This window comes from Anastrepha ludens, chromosome 4 (assembly GCF_028408465.1).
Source record: "Anastrepha ludens isolate Willacy chromosome 4, idAnaLude1.1, whole genome shotgun sequence".
Classification (NCBI taxonomy): Eukaryota; Metazoa; Arthropoda; class Insecta; order Diptera; family Tephritidae; genus Anastrepha; species Anastrepha ludens.
In genome coordinates, this window is record NC_071500.1 from 80447493 (window position 1) to 80468744 (window position 21252).

Consider the following 21252-nt stretch of genomic DNA (forward strand, 5'->3'; position numbering starts at 1 on the left):
AATGTTTATTGATTGACTTAAAAACACAAAGCAGAAGATGCGTCCTATCACGTACGTTTGAAGTATGATTTCTGATATCATTTGTAGGTACATATCAGTATTCATTTATTAGAAGAAATAGTCTGAAACTTTAAATATTGGTTTCTCCAAATATAGTTATGACAGAAATGCTCCTACAAATAGGACATGTGTAAAATTACATTGGTTTTTCAATTATTTAGGAGCAGATATATATTTCCATGTCCTATCTAAAACACTATGATATCTCAGGGTTGTTTTGAGTAATAGCCACTTAACAAATATTTTAATCTATTCAAAACCACTAATAATAAACAAACCAAACAAAAGTACACTAACTTTATGAACCATATAAATGAACTTGATAACTGTTTAACAACTGTATTTCTCGATATGAAGAGAAGCTGAAGTCAAGCCCCAAAGCTTTTTCGAAATGCTTTCGTTTCCGGAAATAGTGCTCAAATATCTTAACCAATGGGCTTCCTCATCAACTATGGACTCTAGGTGAATATTCATACATACTTAGTCGTACTGCTCGGTGACAATCCAGCTGTCTGCCACAGAATTACATATCGATATCAGTATATCTGCCCCGAAGTCAACTTTGAAAAGTGCCAGATTCTGGCAAACATCCTAATAAATAAAATAAATTAAAATTGAAATTGAATTTAATAAATTAAAATTAATATTAATATTAAGTAACTAATAGGAGGATGGTTTTATATGTAGAAGTACACGCGAGTGGGGAAAGTTACTGATCGCCATTCACTTGGCGTGCTTGGCGACTTCAACGCCAGGGTGGGCAAGGAGTGAATTTTTGGTCCTACAGTCGGAAAGTTCAGCCACATAGCGAACCATCCGGTAACGGGCAGAGGCCGATCGACATCGCCGGGGCCCGAAACATGGTAGTCTGTAGCACCAAATTCCAGCATAAGAAGATTCACCAAGCCACCTGGTTGTGATAGATGGAAGACACGCTTCTAGTGTATGAGATGTACGTATGATCCGAGGACCCAACATCGACTCGGATCATTACCTTGTTGCAGCCAAAGACAGCCAGAAGATTCGTCACTCGACTCTCACTCCTGCTCTCAGAGAGTACTGCCCCACAAACCGGCATGCACGAGCAATGGAGCAAGATTTCTCGTTCTCTACGTACCGCCGCTGAAGAAGAAAACGGATTCCGGCGAGCCCGAAAAAACAGGAAATTCGGCGGTTTACAGAAGGTTTTAAGACCGGGGCGTTTTCCTGTAAGAACAAAGACGGCGATATGGTGACTGACGTTCAGAGCATTCTTAAATTATGGAGGGAACACTTCTCGAACCTGTTAAACAGTGACACCTGCGCATGTCACAGAGAATGTGAAGATCCCTATACACCAATCGTTGGCGACGGAATTGTCGTTCCGCTACCCGACCATGACGAGGTGAGAATAGCGATAGCGTGGCTAAAGAACAACAAAGCCGCGGGCGCCGACGGACTGCCGGCTGAGCTATTCAAACATGGCGGCGAGGAGCTGGTAAGGTGCATTCATCAGCTCCTATGCAAAATATGGTCGGATGAAAGCATACCTGCCGATTGGAATTTAATCTGCAATCTGTGCCATAAGGTTCTAGCGAGCGCATTGTGTGAAAGGCTGAAGTCCACCGTCAACCAACTGATTGGATCTTATCAGTGTGGCTTTAGACCTGGAAAGTCTACCATCGACCAAATATTCACAATACGCCAAATCTTGGAAAAGACCCATGAGAGAAGAATCAACACACACCATATTTTCGTCAATTTCAAAGCTGCATTCGACAGTACGTAAAGGAGTTACTTGTATGTCGAGATGTCTGAATTTGGTATCCCCACAAAACTAATACGGTTATGCAAGATGCCATTGCTCAACACCAGCAGCGCCGTCAGAATTGGAAGGACCTCTCCTAACCGGTTGATACCAAACGAGGTTTTAGACAGGGTGACTCGCTGTCGTGTGACTTCTTTAACCTGATGTTGGAGAGCATCGTACGAGACACAGAACTAGCTCAGGCACAATATTTTATAAGAGCGTACAATTGTTGGCGTATGCCGATGATATCGATGTCATCGGCCTTACCAACCACGCTGTTAGTTATGCCTTCTCCAAACTGGATAAAGAGGCAAAGCGAGTGGGTCTGGTGGTAAACGAGGATAAACGAAGTACCTCCTGTCTTCAAACAAACAGTCGGCGCACTCGCGTATCGGCAACCACGTTACTGTTGACAGTTATAATTTCGAGGTTGTAAATGACTTCGTGTATTTAGGAACCAGCATTAGCACCGATAACAATGTCAGCCTTGAAATTTAACGTAGAATCTATCTGGCCAACAAGTGCTACTTTGGACTAAGTAGGCAACTGAGCAGTAAAGTCCTCTCTCAACGAACAAAACTAACACTCTACAAGACTCTCATCATGTCCGTACTAACGTATGGCGCAGAAACTTGCATTGCGCAAGATTTTTGAACCTTTGCACGTTGGCAACGGCGAGTATCGTAGGCGATGGAACGATGAGCTGTATGAGCTTTACGACGACATAGACATAGCTCAGTATAGCTCCGAATTGATCCAAGCGCTCCGTCAAATTTGACAGTAAGCTTACTTTTGGGTTCTAAAGGGAAGGGCTTTATAAAAGGAAACACTGCTATTTATAGAGAACTTACAACTCCAAAAAGACTGCACGTTTCTCTAGTAAAAACCCTCTTAGAATATTCCTCTTCGTGTATGTGCTCAGCATTCAGATGGGTGAAAGACTGAGGAAAGTTTTCATTAAGTTTGCTTTTTCAAAAATCTTTGAAGGTATTTAAATATGCTAACATATAGAATACAACAACAGTGATATCAAACAGAACGCGAGTGAAAAAATATATTTTATCAAAAAAACTATTAACAACCAAATAAATCGCCTTCTGTCATTGAATCTTTAAATTAAAATATTGGATGATTCAAAAATGTTCGCTACCTGCCGAAAGAAAGTATTTACACAAATCTATATGTATACATGTGTATGTATGCATATAAAAATTAATTTCTGTTTTGTGTTTTAGCGCATTACAAGGTCTACCGAGTCCTCTAGTAAATAAATAAATAAATGTGTTCAAACGTTTTTAAATAAATATGGAATCTTAAGCCTCCGCGGACACAGCAGTCTCACCTCAGGATTATTTGCATACATCCGAAATTTATGCTTAAGACAGTAGCTAATTAATTAATGTATTGACCATAACTGCTCTACACTTCAGCTTTGCGATGGCAACTTAAAAGTGGCAATATTCGAATAAATACAAAAGGGTTTCGCGAATTACGCAAATAAAGAAAGACGAAAATTAAAAAAGGGCAACACTCTAAAAATACACATTTTTTACTGCTTACCAGTAATTTGTTTTCAAACGAATTTATCCACTTTTTGCCTTGAGACAAACCGTATTTATGTACATAAAGGTCCTACCCCTTTTCATCTTAACATTAAGCAAACAAATTTAATATAATAAAAAAAAAATGTCTACGAATATTCTTGCATATTAAATTGATTAATAATGTTCCGCATATAACACTTCTGACTTCTGACCACCTCGCTTGCCTCCCTTCAACCAAAGGCATCTAAGCTGTTAAACTAACCTGCGTTGAGACTACCACGGTCGAAAGGGTATGCATCCACTTTGTCACACAATCAGTGGACGCACTTTACAATAAAATTCTTATTACGCTTGCGGTGCTAAAGTTACCGAGAAACAAATTAAATTCAGATACGGCTAACGCTTTGATTGATAGAATTATAAGTGTATTTAATGCAACCTTTAAGCCAGAGGCATATCTTTCGAACATTACCTCTTTCCTGGTTGTAACGAAACTTATACATTGCTGCTGGCTGTTGCATAAATATGTTTTCTTTTTATTTTCATCATCTTCAGCACTTCCTTAATTCCTGCTTCCTTTTGTCGCAAAAAGATGTTTGTATCCTCTGCCACTCCTTTTTACCTTCTACGTACTTCAGCCATCCGCATCCAATTTGTTACATTTTCATAATTGAATTTTTCAAAGATATTGATGTTTGTTTTCTCCTCTTTACACTTCGATAACAACTGCTCTCCATGCACTCTTGCCCAAGTTGTATTGCGAGCACGGCAATTCATTTATTTACCACATTCTTGTTCGCCTGTCACAGTGGATGTTACCGTATTGATACTCGGTCACTCCTCCCCTTAAACCCTCTTTGATGCCTCATTCACACGATCTCATTCGATCAAGCCTTTCGCTGTCTGCCCACCCATCGCTTTTGCTCACCTGTGGGATGAAGTTCACCTATCAGATGCAATTGATATCAATTTAATTGTCAACTCTGTCTCCGTTCGAAGACATGACATTGAGGTAAATTCATGTAGACGTATTGGAACCTGCAGTAGCGTGGACACTGAGACTTTTAAGTTTATTTTATATGTAAAATATTAAAAAGAGTAAGGTCATGTACGAGTAATTGCATCAAGTTAACTTAAATTATTTCTGGACACAAATTATTGACTTGGAAAGAGTTAACTCTTGCAACTTAATTTCTGTAGGTTCATTCCATTAAATTTTTAAGTTTTTTTATTTATTTATTAAGTAGTAAAACGTTCTATATATTATAATAAATTAATTATTCAATAAATTTAAATACATTTTTGGTTTTTATTTCTTTCCAGGTATGTAAAAATCGTTTTGGAACACCTTATTGAATTTGTGGAATATTTGCTGGATTTTACAATATGTTTGCAGGTATTATACATATAACAGGTGCGTAAGGTAATTTAACACATGGGATGAAAAGTCCCGGACCTAGCAAAGAAAACACGTTTTTTTTTCTTCAAAATTAGCTTTATTCATCAACGTAATTTGCATCAAGAAAAACGCAATCATTTCAGCGCCGCTCTAACGTTGCAATACCACTTTTGTAGAACGACACATTTTTAACCTTCAGTTTCAGCGATAACCGTTTCATTCGAGCGAAATTTCTTACCGGCAAGCATTTCTTTTTAGTCTGAGAACAGTCAGTAGTCACTGGGAGCCAAATTTGGCGAATGCGGTGTATACGAGAACACTTCAGTTCACGAAGTTTTGCCATTTTTTGATGCACTTGTGACACAGTCTTGATGAAACAACATTTTTTTCTTTGCCATATGCGGAAATTTTTTTTGCTATTTCGGCCTTCAAACGCTCCAATAACGCTTTATAATATTCACTGCTGATGGTATTTCCCTTCTCAAGATAGTCGATAAATAGTCAAATATTCATGCAATATAAAGTCAACTCATTCTTTTAATATCTTCTCGATGCAACTTCACGCAACTTCACTTTTCGATCACTGAAACCGATTTTGTGGATTTTTTTGATGTTTTTTGCGTTGTGCATCATCGTTGTCTCCACGACCACGTTTGAAGTCAGCAAACCGTCGTTTTATTATTGTTTCTGATGGTGCGGAGTTGCTATAAGACTGTCCAAGCCATTACTTTGCTTGAATGGTATTTTTCCCATAAAGAAGCAATGTAAAATTAAAACATGAAATTCTTTTTGCTCCATTGTTTTGAAAATAACAAAAGTAGCGTCATTCTTAGCACAATAACACACGAACTAATGGATGGGATATCATGAAATTTTAACTGCTGTCTTTTTAAGGTTACTACTAACTGAGAAAGAGGTGAATGCAATAAAACGAGTGCCATCTATGTGTTAGGCCTGGGACTTTTCAGCACATGTGTTATGTATATACCTTTTAAAGTAATTTTTACTGAGGCCTATAAGCACATCTTTAATGGCAGCCTGTTTGAATTTTGGCACAGTGATTGCAGTGACTGAGCTTTATATAATCAAGAAGGCGTGAGGTTCAGGTACATCTGAGAATTCCACCGTCAAACGCTGAGCTAACAGCACGAAGCAAAGCAATGTGCACAAAAGAGAAGGACTAAGTAATAACAAGGCTGCGCACTACTACAATTTATAGCACGGTTTATAATAAATTTCATTGAGTCGATTTCTTGATTACCAGAGCCGTTTCTTATTATTTTTTAAAATCTAATGGCAGTAGTTGATAGTTAATTATAAATGTAAAAAGCAGATTCAGCTGCATCGTACCCAACAGGCCCCGGAGATATATAATATTATGATGGTAAAAATATTTATATTTAGATTAGTTTCATTTTTTTAATACTCCTCCGCGAGCAACCACTTCGTCAAACTGGGACAATTGAGAAATTACTTTTTTATATACAACTTTAAGAAAAACTTGGTTGCATCAATTCCCGAAAAGTGTCGGACATGTTCAACATGTATGGCTGCTAATTTGTTATGCTTATTCATAATTTTAATACTTTCTCAGCGTTAGATGCTCCGTTATAACTTATCTAAACCAAAATAGAGGCCAAAAAATTCGGCCGGAATATAAAATGTACCCTGTTCATACCAGTCAGATAGATGTGGTACATATGTATGTACATATAAATGAAGGTAGCGTAGTGTGTAGCAAAAATAAAAATATTTTTCTGAACGAGAGTATCAAAAGGATTAACAACCTTGCTCGCTTTTCCACCCTTCGCACTTGAGTTCACAACTGGGCCAAAGGTGGCAGGACCCTCATGTTAAAGCTTTGTGTAAGTCAATCTTTTTCATTACTACAATGACAATGCGAGACTGCACAAGGACCAATATTTTTTTTTTTTTTGAAAATAATATATTGTACTTAAAAGGGAAACAGATTGACAGAGGGAGAGAAGCTAAAGTTGTTCTTTGTTTTTGTGCTTCAACTAGCCAAATTATGTTGGCGAAATGAATTAATGTGCAACAGTTTTTCGTGGAACTGAGCATTCTTACAGCTCACACAGGCCCTGGCAGCCATAAAGACAATTACAGTTTCCCATGACAACGGGAAACCAGCTCCCGATGTGTTCCTCCGTACGGTGAAATAATATTGAGGAACTTAATGCAGGTGACCATTTAAAAAATGCAAAATAAAATTTGAAACAAATTGAGATAATTATTAATATACGACAGACATTAAAAAGAATTAAAAATATTTGTTGATTTGGGGCATTTTAAGCCAAGTGGATGGAGAAAAAAGTGATGTTCTGAAATTAATTTTTTTTTGGGCAATTTAATTCTAATAAATTTGAGAGCCTAGAATAGTTAAAGCTAAAAAAGCAGAATAGTAAAAATTAAAATTTGAAAATTTTTTAAATTTTTTTTGAAGTAGTTTCAAGTAGAGTTGTGGAAAGTTGCTAGTTGATAAGTTATTTGAGTGTCGCGAAAAATCCCGAAACAAAAAAGAATTAAACGTACAAATTTGTATGTTTTCTAAATCCATGCTTTATAAAAACCAGTTACATTTTCCAAAAAAAAAGATATTATACTAAACCATAAGTAAATATTTGAAAACAAAATTTTGAAAATAAATTCAAATTTTTGCTTAATTTTTTTTCCAAAATATAGCTTTAGGTATAAATATAATACCATAAAAGATTTAAAGTGTGATCTGTATTTGGGTGTCCGGTGGTAGAACTGGGCTCAAAATTTAAAGTTTCTTCCTAACCGCTGAACGTGTGACCGGGGAGGGATCCGCTTTATTTAGGGCTATTTAGTCACGATGTCGCCGGTATCGGGTGAACAACGTGCGTTCGCAACCGACGCGTATTACAAGGCCAATGATTCATGCGCAATTGCACGTTGCACATTTTGTTCACGTTAGTATATTCGACGTTTATGAGATCCCCCAAGTGAAGATTTTATTCGTTCATGGATTTTTATTCGTTCGGTTGCTATAGCACACGACCGAGGCCCAGCCAGATACCGAGAACAACTCTTTTCTACAATAAACTCGTCGCTAAAATAAAACAACTTCAGTCCAAACTGAAGAGCGCGGCTACCCCAAGCCTTCCACAAACTACTGTGCATGAAATATTGAAGAAGGATCTTAACTTAGTCCCTTCAAAATTCGAATCGTGAAAGCCTGACAATAACTTTTTTTACTAATTACTAATTTTAGAGCGATAAAGCCCATTTTAATTTAAATGGAAGTATAAATAAGCTAAATTGCCGTTGCTGGTCACTCAAAGGATAGAGCCCATTATTAAAAGATCAACAGCCACTTCACAGTCCTAAATTGACGGTATAATGTGGCTATTGTCAAGCCGTGGAATAATTGGACCATATTTTTTTTTGAAAATAGCCAAGGGCAAGAATTTCTGCGGACAGTGGCTTTTTGCGACCAAAGCAACATAAACTACATATTCCTACTTTTGTCTACACTTGGGTTTGGTATGCAGGCATTTTTCTCAAATTTTTAAATTTTCGATGATATACTCGTACCAAGCCTTTTTAAGCTTAAGTGCCCTACTCAATACTTATTCTCGTTATGGGCATTTTATATTTCTTGAGATGAATTTGTTCTATATTAAGCGTAATCGTTTTTCAGCTAGTTTCGGAGTCATCATTATTAAACTGATGTTTAGGTTCGGCTTGTCACGTACGGAAGAACTTAAACCTACTATTTGCTAATGGCTAAGTCTTTGCGAAGGAATTATTGAAAAATAGTTGCGTTTATGCCGTGATATCTGAATTTGGTATCCCTCCAAAATCAATACAGCTATGCAAAATGACGTTACTCAATACAAGCAGCGCTGTCAGCATTCAGAAGGACCTCTCCGTGCCGTTTGATACCAAACGAGATTTCAGACCATGTGACTTATTTCACCTCATGCTGGAAAAGATCATGCGAGCCGCAGAAATTAATCGCTCAGGCACAATTTTTTAAAAGAAGCAAAGCGAATGGGTCTGGTGGTGAACGAGGGTAAAACGTAGTACCTCCTATCATCAAACAAACAGTCGGCGCGCACTCGTATATCGGCACTCACGTTGTTGCGATATTTACGATTTCGAGGTTGTAAGAGATTTCGTAGTGCTAATTTGCTTAAAGTTGTATCCTACTACTGGAATGCCAATGGTAGGAAAAGAGTGTGCAGGCTTTGTGGATTTCAGATGACGTAGAGTGCGGTTCGAGGTAAAAACACTCGAGTGCGTAATTTACTACGTTCACACAGAGTTTCTGTTTACTTAAATACAATAAGGCTTAATTTATTTTTATGCATAAGAATCTTTAAAAAAAAACATTGGCTATCCGAGTTTCTTCATTTAATCTTGTAGACGCATACGTAATCTTCTCTGTAATGACTCATGCAATTTGGCTTATTAAATATTTATAATAATATTTAAACATCATTTTTCATTCAATTTCAAAACTCTGTTGGGAGTTACAAACTCAAAAACACCAGTTGAAAAAATTAATTGGAATATTGTGGATAAATAAAGTGGTTGCCATCGAAAACATCAGTCCACGTAGGCTAAAAATAGAGGCTTAGATGGGACCACAGTTAAGATAACCTTTTTTTGCGCCATCTACTTACTATATATCACTTTTGATGAGCATTCGATTGTTTTCACACTGCGAGTGAGGCAGAGTTGTCATTAAAAATGCCTGCTTAAAACTTCGGCCTGAGTCGTTAGCACCACGTGAAGATATTATATAACTTTCATGTTAAGACATTCTATGTCGTTATTTGATAAAGGACTTTAAAAGCTTTCTACATATCTGTAAAGTTAATTAGATGTAGTTTCATTTAGAAATTGCAGCAAGTATTTCACTTGTAACATTATTAATATCAACCCATCAATTAACCCAACCAAGGAACTGGTTTATTTTAGAACACAAGTTAAAAATTGATTACCACATTAAAGGGCTGCATACGTAATTTGCACAATGAATAATAGAAAACATGAATCTAAATGTTATTTATTATATAATGATGGCTATTATGTTTGTAATTTGTTTAATTACCTTTCCAGTTCATTTACAGTAAGGGACAATAAATAAGCTTCGACCCCAGAAAGTAAAATCTTAAAAAAACCAATCTAATAAAACGTAATATTAAAGCAAAAAGTATGAGCACAAAAAGGATATCATGTTGCCACAAACCGGCAAAAAGTAACCACAATGAAAAGGGATATATCAACTGAAGAATTGAGAACATACTTACCTAAGTATATACATACGTACAAGTATGCATGTATATGCATCGCTCTGCCAGCCAACCACATCACCGTCAACAGAGTGTCCGACCTCCAGCCGAACTCTTTTAGCTCAATTAACTTTGTAGCAAACATTGCTGCTTAACTGTCATTAGTATTGTTGCAGTTATTGCTGCTATTTTTTTTTGTTGTTTTTTTTATCTCATACTTTTTCAAAGTCATCACAGCAGAGAGGAGCTGAGGTTGATTAAAAAATTGTAAAGACCGTGTATTAGTCAAAGAAAGAGATATGTGTGTGGTTGTGTGTACGTTTGTAGGTGGATATGTGATATTTCGGTTACATTTTAACATTGCACGTGGTTTTCATCTTGTCAAGCAAAAGCGACAAACAGGCTGGGCATGCAAACGGGCATCAAAATAAAACAAAAGTGAGGCGCATTGTTAACACCGACTATCCACTGGACAGTTACTTTAGACTTCTATGTGCTTGTTCTTGTTGGTGCTGACTGTAATTCAACTGAAAAATGAGTTAGCAACACTACTACTGCTATCTTATTCAACTTGAGCCAGCTTTATGACACACAAAGGCCACAAGGGTAACGGACGACTAAATGGAGTTAACAATGGTGTTTTGGTTGAGGACGACGATTTGTGCCAAAAAGCAAAGAAAATAGAAAATTTTCACGTTACAACGTGAAATCTGCTTTTAAGATAATTATGTACAATTTTGGGCACGCTTACACAACAACGTGATACTATGTAGTGGTAATAAGAAAAAGGTATCTCACCCAAGCGAAAGAAAAGACTTTACTTAGCAACAATTTGGGACTTACTCGTGTGCGCAAGCTGACAAATATGCCGCATTGTTAGTAAAAAGAGGAGAACCGTAAGGCGTAATTGCTGATTTTATGCTGCTGTCAAATACTAAAATTTTCCAGCAGTATAATGGGTTAAGAGCAAACAAGAAAGTTAATTAGGATTAGCAAAGGTAAATTAAATTTTGTATTTGAACTAAAATTTTCAAAAAACATTTTCGCAGCAGGTAGCCAATAAATGGATTCAATGGTTGCGGTTATTTTTCACTATGTGTCACTTGATATACGAGGTGTGTCGCAAAAGTTTCCGAGCTGCATTCATGTCTCAGCAACTAGAGACGCTATATTTTAGATCATTTAGGCATGTGATGCTACATTCATCGTGAATTGCGTCTAGTGAGAGTGTGCTTTTGAACTATCAAAAAATGAATTTTAAATACTCGTCAAAGACAAATATTAAATTTTGTTTTAAACTCTGTAAATAAATTCCAAAGCGCATCAAATTATATAGAAAACTTATGGTGGTCAGTGTTTATCTCGTATCTCTACCACCTACGATCGCTTAAGAACTGCTGCGAACACAAAAACAAGTTAAAGTTGTCGGTATATACATTGAAAAACTCAAAATTTTCATTGCGTTTTTTATGGAATGCAGCTTAAAGGTGTACCTCGGTGTTATGAAGCATTTGCTCTCGTGAATACGTCGTGTTCGACCAAAATACCGTAAGAATAGAAGTTGGCGCTTATTGGCCGATAATGCGTCGGCTTATCGTTCAACTTTAATAATGGACCATCTGTCCAAAAATAATATGTATTGATCAACCATTTCCTAAGCTTACCTGTTATAGCTTCATGTGACTTCTTTATGAAAAATCTGACCTCCAGCCGAACTCTTTTAGCTCTATTAACTTTGTAGCAAACATTGCTGCTTAACTGTCATTAGTATTGTTGCAGTTATTGCTGCTATTTTTTTTTTTTTTTTTTTGTCATCTGAGTTACTCCTCACCCGTAAAAAGCATAGTATGGAGCCCGAAGGGAATTAGTAATCACTAATTTAAATATAAACTACTTAGAAAGTAGAATTTGTACATAGTTCGCCGAGCTTCATTCCTGTTGTTGTTGTTGTTGCTGTAGCATCATTAACCTTCACATAAGTATGTACGGTGACTGTTGATGGTGCTGGAGCGGCAAGTATTTGGCTAGAAATAAGTCTGGGCCAATCCGACAACGTGAAACGGACTGTCGTCGGAATGCTGAGCTTCCTTTCCTAACTTGAACGCCTTGAAAATATCCACAACGGAAACAGAGGTCGATGAAAATTCTGAAGAATAGTCTGTGTATTTTATTTGTCAAATCGCTCCAGATTTTAAACCCAACGTTTGCAATCAGATATTCTAACGAGACAATTTTTCAATGTAGTAGTGAATAATCTGTCATATAGTACGATTGCCGGCAGAGCATAAATCCCTAATTTTTATATCTGCCCTTGATACTTTCCAAAAGAAGAAGTCAGTGTATCTCGATTGAGGCAGATTATGGTTACCCTTGGAGACACTTCTTTGTATTCGTGCCCAAGCGGCTGGCCGAAATTCTTTGGAAAGTAATTCGAAAGCAAGTTTATGAATAGTTAGTGTCTCAACAACATTTCAGACTGGCTGTACAGGAGTTTCTAATAAAAAAGGATAAATTCTGAGCTGAAAAAAAGTGATCATCCAAGATTTTATTATTTTATTGGAAAGAAAATTTATTGGTAAAACAATATTTTTGTAAGTTAGCCGAATGGGTTTGTGCGTGACTACCATTCGGAATTCACAGAGAGAACGTCGGTTCGAATCTCGGTGAAACACCAAAATTAAGAAAAAGTTTTTTCTAATAGCGGTCGCCCCTCGGCAGGCAATGGCAATCCTCCGAGTGTATTTCTGCCATGCAAAAGCTCCTCATAAAAAATATCTGCCGTTCGGAGTCGGTTTGAAACTGTAGGTCTCTCCATTTGTGGAACAGCATCAAGACGCGCGCCACACATAGGAGGAGGAGCTCGGCCAAATACCCAAAAAGGGTGTACGCGTCAATTATATATATATATATATAATATTTTTTGGAGTGAAAGCCTGATATGGGACCATTGCCTATTAATCCTCTATTGCTTGAACCAAAGCCGCCACAAATTGAAAGTGCAAAACTTTATTCTGTCTAAATTGGTATGAGACCCACGAATCTGAAAGCGGATAAAATAATTTGAAAGTTCCCTGCTGTAACTAGCCAACCCACATTCAGTTCATATTCCGATAATAGATATTGATATCATGAAAATGTATTATTTTATTTAAGCTTATTAGCAGTTATGGTCTCAGAACGACTATTGAAACTATTTTTAACTTTCAAATACAACGAACAGCATAAGCACTAATATTTCTTCTATTTTCTATGAATTCTGATAATCTACAGAAATTTTTTATAGCAGCTCGTTCAAATTGCTTTTTGTTGGTAGAAATGTGCCTGTAAACTACAACAGATGGCTAGGTATGCAACAAAGTACAGAATGGCGGTCAATAACCTAAATAATTTCTCTTGGTATATTTTCGGTATGAAATGGTATACATATATTCTTTCCAAATGGCTAATTTTTGTGATTTTGATACTTATTTATATGTATGTGTCGTGCAGTTATCTCAAAATCTTGTAGTTATTGAAATGATGATGTTGTGACGAAAATCCAAATATCCTGTGGTAATTGAACTGATGATGTTTATGGCAAAAATTTAAATAATAATTTGTCTCTTTAGCTTCAAAATTACAATTTTTCTGCAGCCTTTATTTTCCAAAATTTTCCCCTTTGTATACACATTTATTGGGTTTTTCAGTAAGAGCGCTTCAACTTTTAAACTTTTTTGAATAAAACACAAACGGTTTGACTTTTTTAACTAATTTTTTGAAGTGAAAACTTCTTTAGAATCGTTGGGAGTGATTTGGGAAAAAGTGAAACGAAAAAGCGACCAACTTGGCTACGAATATTACATATAAACGTAGCGATGAACTAAATAACTTTTAGGCCAGCACCGACAGTATGGCGCGATAGTCGAGCGGCTAGCATTGTGGGCTTCCGATCCAAAATTCTTGGTTCGAATCACAAGAAAAAAAAATTTTTTTGAAATTTGCATTGTAGGACATTTCTGATTATTTATTGAAAACAGTTTTTTGGCTTTTCTATTTTTGGTTTAGATACTGAAAGTCAGTTTAAGTGAATCGGTATAAATATTTCGTACATTAATTTTTGTGAGCGTGTAATTCTCAAAAGGTTTATTAGAAAATCTATTGACTAGGTAGTGTGGTATCTGTTCTTATCAGCGTAACATCTGATAGATCCTCCGTCGGAGGACAACAAATGTAAAACTGATTTTTGGAAATGGGCGGAGTGTTTTAAGGGCTTGCTCCACCTCTGCCACGGGTTGGCCCGGTATTGCAGTACCGCCGGTATTTCGGCCCAAATTATTGAATAAATACAAGAAGAAATATACTAATACATTTAGCTTTGGTGGGAAGAGACATAAATTTTTATATGAATACAAGTAGACGAAAATGGAAGAAATTTGTAAGTCTGTTTCTTCGGTCCGTTTGGGTATTTTTTTTGACAACATCGAAACCAAAGCATTTGTATCATATTTTATCTATCATAAGCCACTCGTATCATTTGTTGAAATTGAAAACATTGAGGATGAATAATAATAAAATGAAGAAAATAAAATATGAACTTTAGAGCAATATTATAATGAACCTATAATTATAATGCTGCTTTCGTCTTATTCTCTCTCAGTTTGTCTTACGGAAGGTTTCACTTCTATCGCGTCTAACCGTTAGACTGGTATTTCTTTATTTTTTATTATCGAATTTGAACATATACATTTAAGTATGAAATTCGATTTCTTTTGCATGACCACCGCGTGCACGTTTTACGAAGTCCAATCGTTGAACCCAATTTTCGACCACTCTTTTGCATAAATCGGCCGAAATTCGTGTTCAATATTGGCTCTGAGCTCACAAATCGTCGCCGGCTTGTTACTGTAGACCAATGACTTCACATAACCCCAAAACGGGACGGCTTGTTAAATGGACCGTAAAATGGCCGTAATGCTCTTAAAGTAGCAGCAACAGAACGATTATTTTCATAAAAAATTTGCACGATTTGCAATCAAGTGTGTAGCGTTCCATGATGAAATGTATACTAATGAAGTTTACAAATGACAAGCGAAAAATAAAAAATATTGCGTCGTTCGCCCTCCCTATCGGAAAAAAGTTGAAACGCACCTATTGAATAACCCTATATTTCAAACAAAACCTACTTATTTACACAGAAAATTATAACGCATAACAGGAGTTGAAAAACGTTAAAGTATTTTAAACGAATACTATATTGGACTAAACAATATGAGTGGAATATCCCTTGCTCTGCCTCTGGAAATATAGCAGAATTGACTGTTCTGGAAAAAATACATATATTTTTTTATCACCTATCCTTTAACCCTCCGCTGGGCACCCGGGTCTGGCCAGACTGGCTTTTTCGACTTGAGACGTGAATTTAACCTATTTCTATTATAGCTAATGACTTGAGCTTCTAGGTAGCTTCCTAAAATTTAACTTTCTATCGATTTATGGATATAATATTTTAAAAAGGATGCTCGAGCACGACGAAAAAAGGCCCGAGTGATGAACCGAAGGATTTAAAAGAGGTGTACAACGGAGGGTTAGTTAACCAAATTTCTTATTTTTCTGAGTTATACTCGAAAATAAAACTTGAATACTTTTTCTTAAAAATATTTCATAGCAAATCTTTTCCCATAAAAAATTCGACAAAAATTTCGACATACTATTCACCTACTTAAAAGTCTTATGTGTAAGACTATTTTACAATTTTAAATGACTAAATCATAAATAAACGTTTGCTGATATATCAATTTAAAATATTCTTTTAAATGAGGTAATAAAAAAATACACACTGGCAAAGGTTATGGTTACATGGCTGGCTTGAAGGCAGTCCGTTTGCTTCCTGGAAATACCAATTGAAGTCCGATCCTGTGTGAGTTGAAGCAGATATTACTAAGGTTTTCAGCACATTTTACAATTTGTTTTACAGATCCAATGAAAAAGTAAGGATGGAAATATTTTCGAAGCTTTCCATTAGAAAAGTGAAATGAAAGTTACTCAACCCATTTCTAAAGGCAAAACAAATATTCTTCCGAAATAATATAATACCGACAATTGTTCAATAAAATATATTGGGGTGCACTTAAAGCAGACTCCTTCCGAAATAATACACAATCCCGAATTGATTTTAGTTCTCGGCACAAATTCTCTGTTATGTCTTTTATTGACTTAAAAACTATTGTATTTAAGTGGTAATTTTTGTTTCGGAAAGCGAAACAGTCAGCCGGCACGATATATGGTAAATATGATGGCTACGCAACTGTATTGGTTGCAATTTTAGACCAAGACAACGTATGAAGAAACTAATTTGCCATATATCTGACTTTTTTCGACGAATGTGCTCTCTCAATTGGCGTATAAGGTACAGCTAATACTTTTTTATTTATCACCTGCCAATTCTCAGTACTTCTTGTAAGAACATATTTAATTGCTTTGTTTGTACGTACGTGTAGAGCTCAACAAAATTTCAAACTTTGGTTCTATCCGCAACAGTACACCCACCAACTCACTTACCAATCCTGGGAGAAAAGACATTAAATTCACCACAAACGATGGCGATAACAAGCCAGTTGAATCTTGTGCAAATTACATCAATCACCACAATTTTAGTTGGCAGCATTTTTGTTCAATAGCAGTCGTTTACTTCAAACATTTCCCTTTTGTTAGCCAGTTCACTCTATAAAGTTGTGACGGAGGCCATCGGTCAATTTCGATTCTACATTTCATTCATATTGAGTTGCATTTGCGGCCAATGTTGATGTTGATGCCACTACTGTGGCTCTTACTCATTCTCAATATTTTCATTGCTGTACATTTCGATGCTACTTCTGTTAGTATTCCCTTTGTGCAGCAGTTGCTGCATATCCGCATAACAATGCCACCGCAACAAAAATATGTACAATAAATAGTAGATATTTGTACGCAACGCCATTACAATCAACACCAGCAAAGTTTGCAGAGGCTACTACGTCAACCAAATAATCCAACATTGCCACAACTACCCGCACTAACTGCCAAGTACATATGTACTTTAGCGCAGAGCAACAATGAAATACTTAGTACTCTAATGACCTGTTTGAGCGGAGAGCGGTAGGGGAAGAAAGATAAACCAGAATTACTGCAAGACAGCTTCTGAATTGGGTAAATCACAGCATTTCTCTGCTCGAAGAATAGTTTCTACTCGACAAGGATTGATGCTGGGAAACATTTTTGTTAGTGCAATCAATGTCCCTCACACCAAATCAGATCCGAAATCCCACCGCAGCTGTGACTGATGTTGTTTCGACTGCTTCTTTGGTGATGATTTTACTTTCCATTACTACTGTTTATTTACTTATGCCGCCTACAACATGAAAATGCTTTTATTGTGCATACATATGTAGATACCTATGTGCAACATACTTATACCAGCATAGGTACTTGTGAGGATTTCGATGGGCTTGCCCTCTCTAAAAGCACAAAACACTGGGGTTTCCTTTCAGACATTTCTACGTATATTTCTTATGACTTTAATTCCAACTTTCTTAATTCTTAAAAATTTAAGAACTGAAAACATAATTTGTATGTACCCGGGATGGAAATGAAAATTCAAATTTGCACTTTTTAAAACAAAAACTCGTTTCAGAAAGATACTCTTTTCCCAACGACTCTTTAATCTTTAACCTCTATGAGAGTTGCAATGGGGTATATTTAAGAAGCTGTGGTTTCCTTAAGGTAATTGTGATTATGCTTCTACTCCACGTTATTCCAATAGACCTACATATTAAGAAGACGGCAACCATGAGTGCATTTAGGTTAAACGAAGCGGGCCGCTGGAGAGAAAAAACTTATGGTCATGCCAGTCTATTATTGCGACAAACTCAGTTAATCTCGGTGAGAACTGACTACATCGTCCCGACGGTAACTTTCAATAGGAATTTTGCCACTCTCTTTCCAACTAAGGAAGAATGGAATAAGGGATTCTCTCTAAACAACTTCGACACTACAGTCTATACGGATGGAAGTAAAATGGGCTGCGGTGTTGGAGCTGGAATATATTCTCACAGACTTAAAATTGAGAAATCTGTGCGTCTCCCTAATACCAGCAGTGTCTTCCAGGCGGAAGTACTGGCAATTGGGGAAGCCTGTAGGTTACTAATCGCAGATTTCTCTTTTAAGGGTAATATCGCTATTCTCTCGGATAGCCAAGCTGCAATCCAGGCACTGGGTTCGGCCACAACAACCTCCAAAGTGGTGGAACAAAGTAGGAATATCCTCACCATCTTGAGTGAAAACCATAAAGTTACCTTAATCTGGGTCCCGGGACATCGGAACATTGAAGGCAACGAAAAAGCAGATGAACTGGCAAGAGGGGGATCTGCCATGAATAACGCTCTTGCAGAATCGGTACTCACACCATTAGGTGCAGTCAAGAGCACAATTTCCCTAAAATACCTCCGAATCGCAGACTGTAGGTGGAAAGTCCAGACGAAATGCAAAATTAGCAGAACGTTATGGCCCACCTACAATCTCAAACAATCGTCGGCATTAATAAGAATGAAACGACGGGACGCCTGGAGACTAACGGCAGTCCTAACTGGCTTCTGGTCTATCGGAGAACAAGCAGCCAAAATGGGTATCCCTCACAATACATACTGTCACAGTTGCAAACAACCGGAGAAAAAGGAGACAATCTTCCATTTCCTCTGTGAATGCCCTGCCCTATGGAAGGACAGAATGTTAACCCTGGGCCAACCGCTGTTCGAGAATCTCGAACAACTATCTGGCTTAGACGTTAACAACCTAATAAGGTTCCTTAACCGCACAGACTGGATATAGTTATGCTGTAAATAACCGTTAAACAAGTTGGTAACGAGGATATGGCAACAAAATGGTGCGGAAGCGCTAGTTGGATTCTGGAAGAATCACCACTTTAACCAACCAACCAACCAATGCTTCTAAAGTGGTTAACATGTATTCTAAAATCCATGTGGAAAGAAGGTCTTAGGTTCACTGACGGACCGCTCGAAGTTAGTCAGGGAATTCTTAATCTTCCTCCCGGTCGCTTCTGAATACTTTTATTATTATAATACTTTTATATGATAAAACTTTTACAAAGAATAAAGATTAACCGGCTCCGATAAAGAGGTCATACCATACGATACATCCATCTGTATAGCAACGCTCCAGTTCTAAAAGTATTCGATGTGGTGCCAGCTGATGGTAGCAGCAGAAGATTAAGGCCTCTTTTGTGTTTGAAAGATCGTGCCAATCAAAACTAAAAATATGTGGTACATATGGTGATTTGGCAGAGAATTTCACAACTAGCTAAGCAAGTTACTTTCGAAGAGGTTTCTCTAAGCAGAGCGTCTTGGACGAATGACCTTTAGTTATTGGGTTTGCATAGCGAGTACCAGGACGATTTAGGTCCGAAGTATAAGTTGCTAGAGATACCTATATCGAATAAGCCACAGTTCAATATTAGGAGTCTTAACTGGGTGCTGTTTGACGGAGTCCGTACAGAGACTTCACACAAAATAAATATTCGCAAGTAAATATATTCATATGTACCACAGCACTATGCAAGAAAGTTATAACTTTTACTCCCCATGGTCGATCACTTTATGTTGGAGTATTCTTGTTTGTAGAAATTGAAATTTGAAAAGATCGAGCCAAGGAGCACCAGGAGATTTGGTGGCTCCTAAAACACTCAGGCTAAAGAGCCCATTGTATTTAAAGCTCTGAAAAGGGGCTGGATAGTCAAGGAGGGAAGGAGAAAAGTATCAGAGAAAGAGATAGGAAAGAATAGAGACAGAGAAAGAGATAGTTAGTCCTGTGAGAATTTTCCAGATTCTTTGGCAAATCTGTAAATATCCTCCAGTTTTAGAGAACGAATATTACTCATTCTCATGACATTCTTGTATGTAAGTAGAAGTAGAACGTAAAAGTCAAGATCCTTTTTCATCCGTTTATGACAGGCTATCGACCTACGGTGCAAAAACAGGGAATTATTTTATACTTATTTCGTCAAAAAGAAGAGATTGGCAAAGGCCTAAAAATAGTAAAAAATTGCATGAAAATTTAATTTTGATCCACCATAACTATGCCACTTCCCAAACGATTTGAATCATTTTTATTTTCTTGAAAGGACTACTTAATTCTCTATAAAAAATATACCTTAAAATAGTGAACCAAAGGGTGAATATATTAAAAATTTAGCAGCCGTACCTTTGTTTGAAGCTAAAATTTGCAATATGTCGAAAACCTTTCTGTTTTACGCTATGCCATATGCGACTGCCATAATTGGATTCATCGAAATTTTTTACCTAAGATTGATACATCACATGCCGTGATTATTTTCGTGTCGGGTAGTGAAATTAAATTGCATCCCTCATATTGGGTGTGTAAAAAAGTCGTCCCGCCTCTTCTTCAACCTCCGCATTCGGTGAAAGTTTTTTCAAGCGCTATTTTGACTAGGAATGACCGCACGGCACGATGTCAATATTTGGACAGGAAGCGAAAAACTTAATTCGAAATAAGTAGCAAAATCCATTAAAATGTATTCAAGTAGGCCGGTATATCTACACATATGTACATACATGTAGGTATATTTGTTTACAATTCAGTCCCGTTTGCCGGTTTACGGTACCAATGTGGAGGCGCACTAAACCGAAGACCTTTTCTGGCCTGAATATCTACATAGAGATGTTAATCTACTTTTTTTTAACTTCCACTCTCTTTCCGCTCACCATCGACTTCAAAATACACAACGAAATCACATAAGTTTCTTTTTGGACCCTTGACTACCCATTCACATACATACTTGCATCTGTTTCACCAGCATTTTCTATTGTGTGATAAATTGAAATTAATTGAACACAGCTGGCGCGAATGCTAATATGATACAATGACCGCCGTTTGCATGGCGGTCTAGAAAATTATGTTTAAAACTGTTGCCAATGCTAGCACAGTCAAATTTTTCTGTGCTAAATACTTACATACATATGTATGTATGTGTATAAAATAAACAAACGAGTAACTTCTGATTTTACTTTTGCTGCCTGTGTATTTCTGGGAAAAGTTCTGCCTCTTTTTAATCGTTTCAAAGTACTCAGTTCACCGGATGTCCACGAAATTATTAAACTTTTTGTATCTATGTGTGTACAGTACATACAT

At 36.8% G+C, this 21252-nt stretch overlaps 1 protein-coding gene and 1 non-coding gene across 2 annotated transcripts in view; both read left to right on the forward strand.

Annotated features, from left to right (window-relative positions):
- The window catches only part of LOC128861886 (protein still life, isoforms C/SIF type 2), a 418993-nt gene that overhangs the window by 55454 nt on the left and 342287 nt on the right, over positions 1-21252 (forward strand). The window lies entirely within an intron of this gene.
- Positions 14196-14389, forward strand: LOC128862623 (U2 spliceosomal RNA). Its single transcript, XR_008454517.1, has one exon. It is a non-coding gene; the product is annotated as a U2 spliceosomal RNA (small nuclear RNA).